This window comes from Heterocephalus glaber, unplaced genomic scaffold (genome assembly GCF_053883595.1).
Source record: "Heterocephalus glaber isolate CG9 unplaced genomic scaffold, H.glaber_assembly_v1.0 deba00001730, whole genome shotgun sequence".
Lineage (NCBI taxonomy): Eukaryota > Metazoa > Chordata > Mammalia > Rodentia > Bathyergidae > Heterocephalus > Heterocephalus glaber.
The window spans coordinates 3,226,379-3,239,362 of record NW_028258441.1 but is presented as its reverse complement, the minus strand read 5'-3'; the positions used below and the strand labels follow the sequence as shown (position 1 = coordinate 3,239,362).

At 32.7% G+C, this 12,984-nt stretch overlaps 1 pseudogene; it reads right to left on the bottom strand.

The window, feature by feature from the left end:
- Positions 1–1,633: 1,633 nt before the first annotated feature.
- LOC147821561 (U2 spliceosomal RNA) lies at positions 1,634–1,797 on the bottom strand (annotated as a pseudogene).
- Between the last annotated feature and the right edge of the window lie 11,187 nt (positions 1,798–12,984).

Below are 12,984 nucleotides of genomic sequence, written 5' to 3'. Positions count from 1 at the left end.
CTGCATTAGCCTAGCAGAATAAAAAAGAAGTCCACAAGTCACTAAGGATTTGATTGATATGCAGATACATTAAAATGAGAGTAAAATGTACTGCTGTTTGCCTGTGTTTTCCTTTAATCACCACAGGGTAATAAAAGTGACACATTTTTAAATTACCATTTCTTACTAGAATGTGGAAATATTAGCCTCCAGATACCCATTTCAAAGCTCAAAACCAGATGGTGGAAAATATCCAACTGAATCAAAGTAGAAGAAAGAGCAATCTGAGTAAAGTGATGTGCAGACATCTCATGCATAGAAAGGAGGCAAATAATGCCTCCAAGAGAAGGGCAGAAAAGTCAGAACTGAACTACTAACACCTCTGAAAATCTCAGATATATTTGAGAAAATGAAATCCAGTCAATTACGGCCAAAATCACATCTTATTTCATGGAATGGCTGGAAATCATAGGCTATAATTTCCAGCATCATATGTGAAATTGCTGCTTTAAGTACAAGAAAATTTGATATCTTAAATTTCCATGGTATCATTCTTTTCCAAGTTTTATCAGACTGTGGTTTGTGACAACATAGAATTAGTTGTTAGCAGACCCTTGCAAAGAGAATAAGTGTCTCAAGACACATTAACTTGTCTCCTCTCTTCCAATTCAACTTTCCATTCTTCACCACACCATCCACATTCCAACCACCATATACCCACAAAACACATAAAATTTATGCCACTACACATATGTAAACTTCTTTTGGAGTAGAAGAATTAAGTGTTTCCTGAGTCAGCTCACTTTTCAAGGAATAATATTATATCCACTTGTGATTTAATTACTAAAAAAAGAGTAACTATTAATTTTGCCAAATGCCAAAAATGTTTTGTTTTAGATATTAACTTATGACCACTCTTGCTACAAGCTCTTGAGAAGAGACATCTAATTTAGTATTATTTATCCAGAGTCAGCCTCCCAAAAGAACCCATGGTTAAAATCTTAGTGGGTGAATAATGGACAGATACAATAGAAGGAGATGTATGCTCCAGAGGCTGAGGCAGAGAGATCACCAGTTTGAAGCCAGCCTGGACAACTTATCAAGACCCTCTCTCAAAATAAAAAGGAATGTGACACATGAAAGAGAAGAGTGTATGGCTCAAGTATGATATGAAGGGGAGAAATTGTTCAAAGTGAGGTATTAAGTTAAGATAATATCGAAGCCACATTTCTGTTCCTTGAACACACCAAGTGAGCTATGGTCAGGTCCTGTGCCTTTTTGTTCCTCTACTTAATACATTCTTATTCCAGGAACCCACATGTCTTTTCTCTTGCTTTATTACAGCCTAAGTTACAATGTCACCTAATCAGAGAGGCCTCCCTTAACTACCCAATCCAAACTAACAGCCCTCCCCATCATCCTCTGTCACTTTGATTTTCTTCATTTGTCATTGTAACACTTATAATTGTGAAATCACTTTTCAAATTTTATCTGTACTTTTCATTGCTGTTTTCTTGTACTTAAAATTGTTCCTAATGGATTTTTGTTCAATGCATTTTTGACAAAAAAGATATTAAAGGCTCTTAGAAAATTGCTTGGTGATAATAAGCTTGAAAATGAAAATTTTAGCTACTCTTAAGAAATATCTGCAGGGAAATCAGATCATAAATTAAAATTTGAATATTTTAGTATTATAATATCAAGGACACAAAACCTGGGTTTGAGTCTCTGCTTGAAATTTCCCACAAAAGAACTTCACTAAATCCTGGGTGAAATTTTATTCTACACTTGATCTTAGCCAAAAGGCCGAGAAGTGATAAATTTTATTCTAAATAGACAAAAACTTTCTTAGATTAAGCTGAAATTTGCTTTTTTGACTTCTATCTCTTCCAACATTTAAAAAAAAACGCATAGAAAATCCCATCTGAAGAGTTGAAGTATCATTTATGTGTTTATTCACTTTTGACCAGAAAAAAAACTGACTCAATTACTTGATGTCTAGTTCGGGATTTTTTTGTTTCATTTAAAATATTCAGACAAAATATTCCATACATGCATAGGTGGATAGAAATGATTTGACCAATGGGGATCATTGGTCCCTTGGTAATGCAATTTAGAATTCTGTAACCATTTCCATAACTTCATTTATTGAGCTAACTATAACTGGGTATTAATTTATTAAGTATTTTCTATAAAATTCATATGCTTTGCTGATTAAAGTCATCAATTTAGCTAGTTAAGACAGAGTTTTATTTTTCATACTTGAAACAAGAAAAAAGCTAATCTTATCAAATGTTTTCCTCAAAATTTTGTCTTAATATATGGTGTTTGAACCCTTAGTATTCAATATTTCTACTACCCACAAAAGGCCTAAACATTAATAGAATGTGATCTACAATTTCCCTGAGGCATGAAGTTTCCTGAGGCATACATACAATGGGAGGTTAGTATGTGGAACTGAGTCATTTAGTTTATGAGTGATACAAGCTGACTCCCAAACTTACTCATCTTAATGTGCTTTTGTTATTTTAGGTTCAAGCTTGAACATATACTTTATTATATACAAATATATGTTATTTTACAGAGATATTTGAGAATATGGGGAATATTCAGTTTTAATAATCTTTCCTGGCAATTATTGCAGGTTGAATATGTAGTAGTTCTTACATTGGTGGTCATAATACTACACTGGCAATGGTGATATAATGTTGACCACTCACCATAAAGTTAAGATCCAATCTCCTCCTTCTTACTACACAGGATTCCTTTATTTGTTTGAACAAGCTCTTGATTGATATCCATACCTTATACATTCTTAAGAACACCAGGGCTTATGTGAATGATTCTAAATGAAAAAAACATCACAGGATAATTATACTATTGGACAAGAGTAGATGAGAAAGGCAAAATATTGTTAAGTTAAATTGATTAAGTTATAATGAAATAATTTTGACAAATAATATTTTCCTCCATTTGAGATAAGTATGGCATTTAAATATTTTATATATCCAAATAAAACAGAAGTTGGATCAAGCATACTTCTACATTGTTTCAGTCTGTATTTTATTTTGAATTCTTGTGTTTCATTTTTATAATCTTTTTAATTTGAAATAATTATATATTCACAGAAAGTTGAAAAAGCAGTATGCACCTTTCAGACAGTTTTATACAGTGGTTACAACTTAGGTATATACATTATAACAGCAAATCTGAAATTGTCATTGGTGCCATGTAATTTTATCACATGTGAGCATCACCAGAATTATAGTATAGAATTATTGTGTCATCACAAAGATCTTTTATTCTACCTTTTAATAGTCATACATTCCCTGCCCTAATCCCTGGAAAAAACAAATTATCTGCTAATTCATTTTTATAATTTCATTGTTTTAAGAAAATATATAAATGAAGCCCCGGCTTGGCTGTACTGATGCTAGGTGACTCCCCCCATGACCCACATGGCAGAGGACCAGAGAGGAGGCTCTGTTCTACCTGCTTGCAACGCAATAGACTCAGGGTGCTTCACCCTGTGTCTTCAGGGCAGAGGAAGAGAGTTGCCAAACTACCAAATCTTATCCAGGTGAACATCATGGTTCTCCTCAGTATAGGGTGACAGAAATGACAACAAAAAGTCTGATCTGATTGAGGATGAAACCAATACTCCAGAGGAAAGTTTAACTTGAGGAATTAAGTGTTACACTTCTGCAGAAATCAGGTGAGAGACAGCAGTGGGAGGTAAGTTTGAAGAGAGTCAGAGCTGGACACAGATCTTCTAAGATCTCCTGAAAAGCTCAAGATTAGACCAGGATGGTAACAGGGACTGTATTCAGTGGTGGGGCACCAGATTAGGTGAGTGTAACCTTCAGAGGGGGTGGATCTGAAGGAGAAGACACTTAGTCTAATAGTATGCTTGAACTCTTACACCACTGTTTACATACAGCAGAAATTAGTGGTATGATATACTGTAGGTCAGTATCTGGGTTGCCTAAGTGTGTATACTAAAATCATAGACCTCTTTACTTTGGCTAAGGGCAATTCATGAGTGATTCTTAGAGTTTGTCAATATACAGTTTATATTTGACACTACTGTTGTCATTGACTTTACTACTATAGCCTAAGTAACATAGTTGTTGCTGTCAATTGGTTTTCTCTGTATACTTGTATCTGGACTACCTAGGAGTTATAAACAATACCATGTGCCATTCCCAAAGTATCTGGCATTAGGTCAAAGAAGCACAAAGCAAACAAACAAAACAGAAACATGAAGACAAGGCAGGAAAATGCCTTCAAAAACTCCCAACTTTCCCATAGCCAATACAGGAGCATTGAGGGGAAAGAAAACATAAACCGCATGGTAGAAATCTGAAAGGGTATCACAAGTGGTAATAAAACAGTTCAATAAGGTATTTGATGACTTCAAAGAAGATCTAACTAAACAGAGAACAATCATAAAGAAACAAATGATCACCTAGTCTAGAGAAGATACTAATTAAACTCTAATGGAGCTGAAGAAAGAAATGCAAAACATGAATGCCCAGAATGGAAAAGAATGTTAATCCTCCACAAAAAAGTTTCAAACAGAAATCCAGGAGAATAAATATATGATTGAAAGTATGGGCAGCTGAAGCAACCAGTGTGAAGATGGACAGAAGGTCAGGTCTAGAAGACAGGGCTGTGGTCAATGATCAGTTAATGAGACATGCCTTAAAGAAAATAAGAACATGCTACATGGATCCAGCAGCTCTGAGATGACTCAAAGAAAACTAATAATATGGTAATTAATTAAAAAGAAGAATAAACTACAAAGGGCATAAAAATATAGTTACAGAAGTAATACAAAACTTTCCAGACAGGGAAAAAGAATTTAATGTGCAGGCAAGTGAGGCATATAGAACTTCAAATAGCCACAATCAGGAAAAAAACCCCAAACACATCCACATCCCACCATAATTAAAATTTCAGATACTCATTATAAAAATAGAATCCTAAAACCTATTAGAGAAAAGCAACAAATCATTTATAAAGAAAAATCAATCAGAATTACAACACACTTCTCAACACAAAACTTAAAGGCAAAGGAAAGCTTGGAACGAAATATTTCAAGCTCTAAAAAAACAACTTCCAATCCAGACTGATGTATGCTGTAAAATTATCTTTCATAATTGATGGAGAAATAAGATATTTCCATGATAAAGAGCATCTAAATAAATTCATCACCACCAAGTCAAAATTCTCAAGGACATCCTGGGAAAAGCCAAAAAAGCTAAAAATTGCAAAAATTTGAACAGAATGAAGGCATCAAGCAGGGATAGCAATTAAGGGGAAAGAAAAAAAGCAAAACAGCAACAGGTAAATAATAAATGACAGGAATACGTAAATACATGTCAATTAAAACTGTTAATGTGAATGGCCTCAATTTGACAATCAAAAGACAGGGATTAACAGAATGGATTTAGAAGCAAAGTCCGTGTGCTGTATATAAGAAATGCATTTAATGCAAAAAGAATTTCATAGACTAAAAATCAAAGGATGGAAAACAGTATTCCATGGTACGAAAACTTGAAAACCAGAAGGAGTAACTATCCTGTGTCAAAGAGAACTTTAAGCCAAAGCTGATCAAATGTGGCAAAGAAGGACATTATATATTGATTAACAGAACTATTCAACAGGAGGAGATAAGAATTATAAGCATATTTTCATCAAACTGCTGTGCACCCAACTTCATAAGACAAACACTAAAGGAGATAAAAGATCATATAAAGATCAATACTATTATATTTGGGGTCCTCAATACCTCAGTATCACAAATAGATTGATCATCTAGAAAAAATTGAACAAAGAAATATCAGAGTCAAACCAAACTTTTGAACAAATGGACTTAATAAATATATACAGAGGGTTTCATCCAAAAACAACAGGACACACAGACCATTTACTAGCTAATAAAGCATGCTTAAGTAAATTCAAAAGAACCAAAATTATCCCATGCATATTGTAGGATCAGAGGGCAATGAAACTAGAAATCAATAGCAAAAGAAACCACAAAATCTATGCAAACACATAGAAATTGAACAATACTCTCTTGAATAATTAATAAGTTACATAAGAAATGAAGGAAGAAATAAGACATTTCCTAGAATTAAGTGACAGGCCAGTACAAAATGCCAGAACTTATAGGATACAATGAAATAAGTTCTCTGATGGAATTTTATAACTGTGAATATCCATATCATAAGAAGAGAATGAGCCCAAATAAATAACCTAATGCTATACCTTAGGGCCCTAGAAAAGTAAAAAAAATCAAAATCGAAAGCTTGTACAAGGAAGGAGTTTGTAAAGATCAGAGCAGAAATCAATGAAATGCAGACTAAAAAATTACAAAGAATCAATGAATTGAAGAGCAGGTACTTTGAAAGAATAGAAAAAGTTGACAAACTCTTAGCCAATCTTAACAAAAATGAAAAAAGACACAAATAATATAATTAGAAATAAAAAGCGCAATCAACAGACACTGCTGGAATACTGAAAATTACTGGCAACTACTTCGCAAACCTATATACATATATAGGAGAACTCAGAAGAAATGGAGAGATTTCTAGATATATATGAATTACTAAAACTGAACAAAAATGATTTCAAAGATCTGGAATAATCCAATATCAGGCAATGGAATTGTAACAGTAATTTAAAAACTTACCAATAAAGAAAAGATTCACAGCCAAATTCTGGAAGAACTTCAGGGAAGAAATAACAGCAATACTCCTCAAACCATTTAATGAAATTGAAAGGGAGAAGTATTTCTAAAATCATTCTTGGAAGCTAGCAATACCCTAATCTCAAAGTCAGACAAGGATCCAATGAAAAAAGAGAACTACAGACCAATCACTCTAATGAACATAGATGCAAAAATTCTCAACAAGATACTGGGAAACAGAATGCAACAAATCATCAAAAAGATCATACACCATGACTAAGTAGGCTTCATCCAAGGAATGCAAAGATTATTCAGCAAATGCAAATCAATAAATGTAATTCATCATATACACAGAATCAAGGACAATCCAATCATGACTGTCCAAAGAGATGCAGAAAAAAACCTTTGAAAGGGCTGGGGATTTAGCTCAGTGGCGCCGTGCCTGCCACACAAGTGCAAAGTCCTAAGTTTGATCCCCGGTACTGGAAAAAGAAACTTAAAAAGCTTTGAGAAAATCAAACATACCTTCATCACTAACATGTTGAAGGTAATAGGTATAGAAGGACCTTATCTCAACCTGACAAAAGTCATTTATGTTCAACCTACTGCCAACATCAAATTAAATAAAGAATAACTGATAGTTTTCACTCTGCAATCAGCGCAAGACAAGGATATCCACTATCACAACTCCTGTTCAGCATGGTTCTCAAAAAAAGAATGTCATGAAAGACAATAATAAGCAGTGGGACTGTCTGGGATTAAAGGAGACCAAGGAACACAGTTAAACACAATGTAGAATGCTGCATTGGGAGCAAAAACCAAAAAGATATTAGTGAAAAGGTGATAAATCTGTAATTTAGTTAATGATATTATACAATTGTTAATTTCTTACTTTTGATCATTGTACTGTGGTCATATAATAGTAAAAGAAGCTGAGTAGTTAGTATATGAAAATTCTGTACTATCTTTACAAATCTTCTGTAAATGTAAAGTTATTTCAAAATAAAAAGTAAAAAATACAAATGAAAAACAAATATTAGCCAGAACAATCAGGCAAGAGAAGGAAATAAAATGGATAGATTCAGGAAAGGACAAAGTCAAAGTATTATTATATGCAGATGACCTGATCCTATAACTACAAGGACCCCCTCAATTCAACCAAATTACTCCCTGAATTGATAACCAAATTCAGCAACATGGGCAGATCCAAAGTAAATACACAAAAGTCAATAGCATTCCTATACACTAATAGTGAAGTCACTGAGAAAGAAATTAGGAAAACATTACAATTCACAATGGCATCCAGAAAAATGAAATACTTAAGAATGAACTTAACCAAAGAAATGAAAGACCTCTACAACAAAGATTATATCACTCTGCAAAAGGAGATTGAAGAGGGTATTAGAAAATAGAAGGATATCCCATGTTCCTGGATAGACAGAACTAATATAGTCAAAATGACTGTACTTCCAAGACTTATATATAGATTTAATGCAACCTCAATCAAAATATCAACAGCATTCCTCAAATACCAGAAGAAAAAAATTCATATAAAAGCAGAAGAGACTCAGACTAGCAAAGGTAAGTATGGGTAACGATAGCAAATCAGGAGGCATCACAACGCCAGATTTGAAGTTGTATAGAAAATCTATATTGATAAAAACTGCATAGTATTGGCCCAAAACAGAAATACGGATCAGTGGATCAGAATAGGGAAAGCAGAAACAACACCAGGCATATTCAGCTATTTGATCTTTGACAAAGATACCAAAAATATACTTTGGAGGAAAGATTACTTCTTTACTAAATGGGGAAAATTTGATATCCACATGCAGAACACTGAGTTGAGACCCATGTATTTCACCATATAATAAATTAAATAAAATGATTCAAAGATCTAAATGCTGAAACAGAAACAAATCGGCTGTAAGATAAAACTCTTGAAGACATAGGCACAGGCGAGGACTTTCTGAACAGAACTCCAATGCTGCAGGAAATAATACCGAGAATCAACAAATAGTATCATGAAATTAAAAATCTTTTCAGCATCAAAACAATCAAGTGAATGGGAAAAAATATTGTAAGCTATTCTTCAGGCAAAGGACTAACATCTAGAATGTATAAAGAGAACTAAAAAGAATAAGATTCCCTCAAAATACTCTATCAAAAATGGGCCATTGAAATGAATAGACACTTCTTAGAAGAGGAAATAAAGATAGCTAATAAATATACGAAATAATGTTCACATCACCGGCCATTAGAGAATTGAAAATGAAAAGTACATGGAGATATCATCTTACCCTAGAAAGAAGACCTATCATGAAAAAAAATCTAGTAATAAAAGATAGCAATGATGTGGTCAAAAGAGAACTCTACTACATTGTTGGTAGGAATGTATTCTAGTGCAACCACTGTGGAAATCGTTGTAGAGATTTCTTGGAAGAATTAAAAATAGAATTTCCATTTGACCCAGCTATCCTCCTTCTAGGTATCTTCCCAAAAGAGTTAAAGTTGTCATATTACAAGGATACATACATACACATGTTTTAGCAACCCAATACATAATAGCTAGATATTGGAAACCTCATATATGTCCATCAACAGATGAATGGATGAAGAATATGTGATATTTATACAAAATGAAATACTACTCTGCTTTAAAGTGATCAACTTAAGGCATCCATAGATAAATGAATGCAACTTTATAACATGTGAAATAAGTCAGACATACAAGCCTAAAATTGCATGAGTTCTCTTAAACTTAAAATATACACACATACAAAGACAAAAAAATAGAAGGTAGAGAAATAGGAAGTAAGCAGGAGCTCAGATAATTCCCCAAATTCTCTTTCTTTTCCATTCTTTCAAACATATTTCATATATATGGTAATTTGTTTCAGTTATACTACAAGTTTCTCTTAGTTCATTGAAAAGAAAATTTTGTGCTGTAGTCTTTCTTTTATGTAAGAGAGTATTTTGGTGTCTATGACTTTTATTCTATGTAACAGTTGGCCATATTTTTAAGATTATGGCACACAGCATATTAACTATTGTTATTCTTTAATTACCTATAAAACTTTTTTCATAAAAGACTGTATTTTATATTTTTATTAATATTCACATGTATTACATTAACATATAAAAATAAAAAAGAATGATATATCAACAGAACCATAAAGTACATGATATTTGAGATTGTTTACTCTCATCATTTGATATCAACGCATCTGTTGCATGTTATCAACAGATTATTCCTTTTTATTGCTGAGTAGTGGTGCGTGGGATGGTTGTGCTATAATTTTTTATCTGGTGACCTAATGTAGGATATTTTGTTTGTGCTCAGTTTGGACTATTACCAGTTAAGCTGCTATAAATATTTACACTCGTTTCTGTGGGTACACAAATTTTTATTTTTCTGAGATAAATCTCCATAAATGTGATTGCTGAGTACCATAGTAAATGTATGTTCAATGTTTTAAGAGACTGGTTAGCTAATTTTCAGTTTCACTGTAGCAGTTTGAATGAAGTATAGAAGCTATACCACTATTTGTATCCATTTACCTGTCCCAATTCATTATAGTTTTTGAATATTTTATCAACATAGTAAATGATATCAAGCAGTGTGAAGCACTATAAATTTTGCTTCAGCCATCAAATATAATTTAGAAGCCACAAGAAGAGAAATAAAATCTGTTGTATTTACCAACATTTTTACTACTGAAAATATATTCTCTTAACTCTTCTATAATTTGAGTGTGCTTTGATTTCTTCTTCATTATTACAGATATTTTTATTTGTTATAGAGTTCAGTTCAGGTTTCAGATGTTTTCTTTTAGCACAAGGAAAATTACTATAACCTCCATGGTTTCAGATGAGACAGGCTATGCTTTGAGTTCGTGTTCATTTATGGGTGAAGTACCATTTCTCTCTGGTTTAAAGATTTGGGTTTTTTATTCTCAATTTTCAGAAGTTAAATATACTTCTTTCTTCTTGCATTTATGTTTTTTTTCTCATTTGGGCTTTTTCCAGCCATTATTTAATGTAAGAGCTCTACGTTCTCACTCTATCCTTTCTGATATCCCAATTATAAGAACAACTTTTGTACTGTCACATATACTTGAGGCTTTGTTCATTTCTCCCAGTCTATTTCTCTCAATTTTGATTTGGTAGTTTCTATTACTCTATCTTCAAATTCAATTTCCTCCATTCTCCTGTTGAACCCATCCACTGAGTTTTAAATATCTGAGTTCTAAAATTCCTTCTTGTTTTTTTATATCTTCTATAAATTTGTTGACATTTTCTGTTTTTCATTTATTTCAATAACATAATAATTGAAAATTAGTATAATGATTGCTTTAAAATCCTTTTAGATAACTGAAATATGTGCAGTGCAAGACATTTATTGACTTAACTCTTTCCATTCAAGATGGGACTTTCTTGATTTTTGATATAAATAATGACATTTGATTGAACATTATAAATTTTAGATAGTCATGCCCTGGAATTTATGTAAATCTGTTTTAGCAGGTCTCTGCTAACAAGGCAAGATGGGTATCAGCTCATTGTTGTCAAATGGTAGATTCCATATTCTATATTCTGTCTCCATTGACTACTTGGATTGGGAAGAAATGCTTGGTACTGTTGCCTGGGGTAGGAGGTTTGGTTCTCAAACTGGCCTCCACTGACAGGACCTCATTACTAGTTAAAAGTAAAGTCCTGAACATCCACTATACCTCTTTTGATACCATTCAAATGGAGAGGAGGAGGGGCAGCTCATTAGAATAAAATGAAGGTGGAAGTCTAAGCTCCTAATTCACCTATATGAGGATAAGGTAGGGTTGCAGTTTCATTATGTGGAGTTTGTTTAATGAAAATAATCATTGTGAAAGTGTATTGTTTCCTTCTAAGATATATTTTTCCTGGTCCCCTTGGTAGATGAAGTAGGGTTTTCTTATGGTTTTATTATCTGTACCTTTTCTCATTTCTGGGTTTTTCTGTTTCCCCACAACCCAGTCTGAAACATGAGAGGTAAAATAAATCTAAGGAAACTCACAACAGTGTTTTCCCTCAGTATTTGAATTTTTCTAGCCAGTCTGTCTTCTATAAATTTTCATAGATTTGTCTTGTATGTAATTTCAATGATTTTCAGCTTTACTTAGTGGGAGAAATAGGAAAAAGTATATCTCCTCCATCTTTCCAGATTCAGTAGTCGAATCCATTTGATTTTCATGATGGTTGCTAAACTATAACCAAGCAGGTAAAGGGAATGTAATGCCGGTGATTTTTTCCAGATAAAGCTAATTTTATTGTCTTTCTTTGACTAATGTGCAAAAACAAATTGCAATGATTGAAATATATAATCAGCCTCATACTTTTGAAGGTATTTCTCACATATTCTTTGATTTCAAAGATCATGTTTCTTTGTATCTTTTACCTGTTTTACAAGTAAATATAAAAATTATATAAATGCACCTGACCACAGTGTTTTTTTATCCAAAGTTTAATTCACTTTTAAAATTTGTCTTCTTGAGAGACAAACATCCTTTATTTTTAATTCCAATTGAGTAACTCAGTTTACCAAATGCTACTTTTGATAAGCATTTTCTGTTTAGATATTGGAGCTAAAATTTGATTACCCTAAATTTTAGCAAAGAAAGAACCACAGTCAATAAACTAATATATAAAAAGAAAGCTACATATACATATATACAATGAATTTTCACATATATATTTAAGGTTTGGCCAACTCTTATTGATCTCTTCATTGAATATCATTAGCTAAGTATACTCTCAGAAGACAATTTATATTGTGTACCATTTTAGAGATATTCTGTTATTAGTCAAATGACCATTGAATACTTATTTAAGTATTGCCTTCTCAACTAGATGATAAAGTCTTTGAGAACATGAGTTATAACTTTTATTTTGCATGGCTACCAGTGCCCAGACTAGTGTTTTACTTATATTTATCACTGAAAAGTGATTACTAATGGACAGACCAGAACAAACTTGCCTTCTTGGGGATTTACAAAGCACATACATATACTTAACTTGATTCTTGATATTTTACAGTAATGTGTGGTTTGGCCAGACTGTTGTACCATTTTCAATTTATTGATGAGTAAATGGATCCAGTCAGAAAGCATTTGAAGTAATAATTTTGAAGTCTAGTTGGCATGGGTTCTCTCTAATTCCATTGTTTACTGGACATGTGAATTAAAAAATTTATTAATGTTTCTGTGCTTCAGTTTCCCTAGATATAATATGGGATTAACTTTAGAATCTGAGTTTGTAAGATTATTTAAAATTAG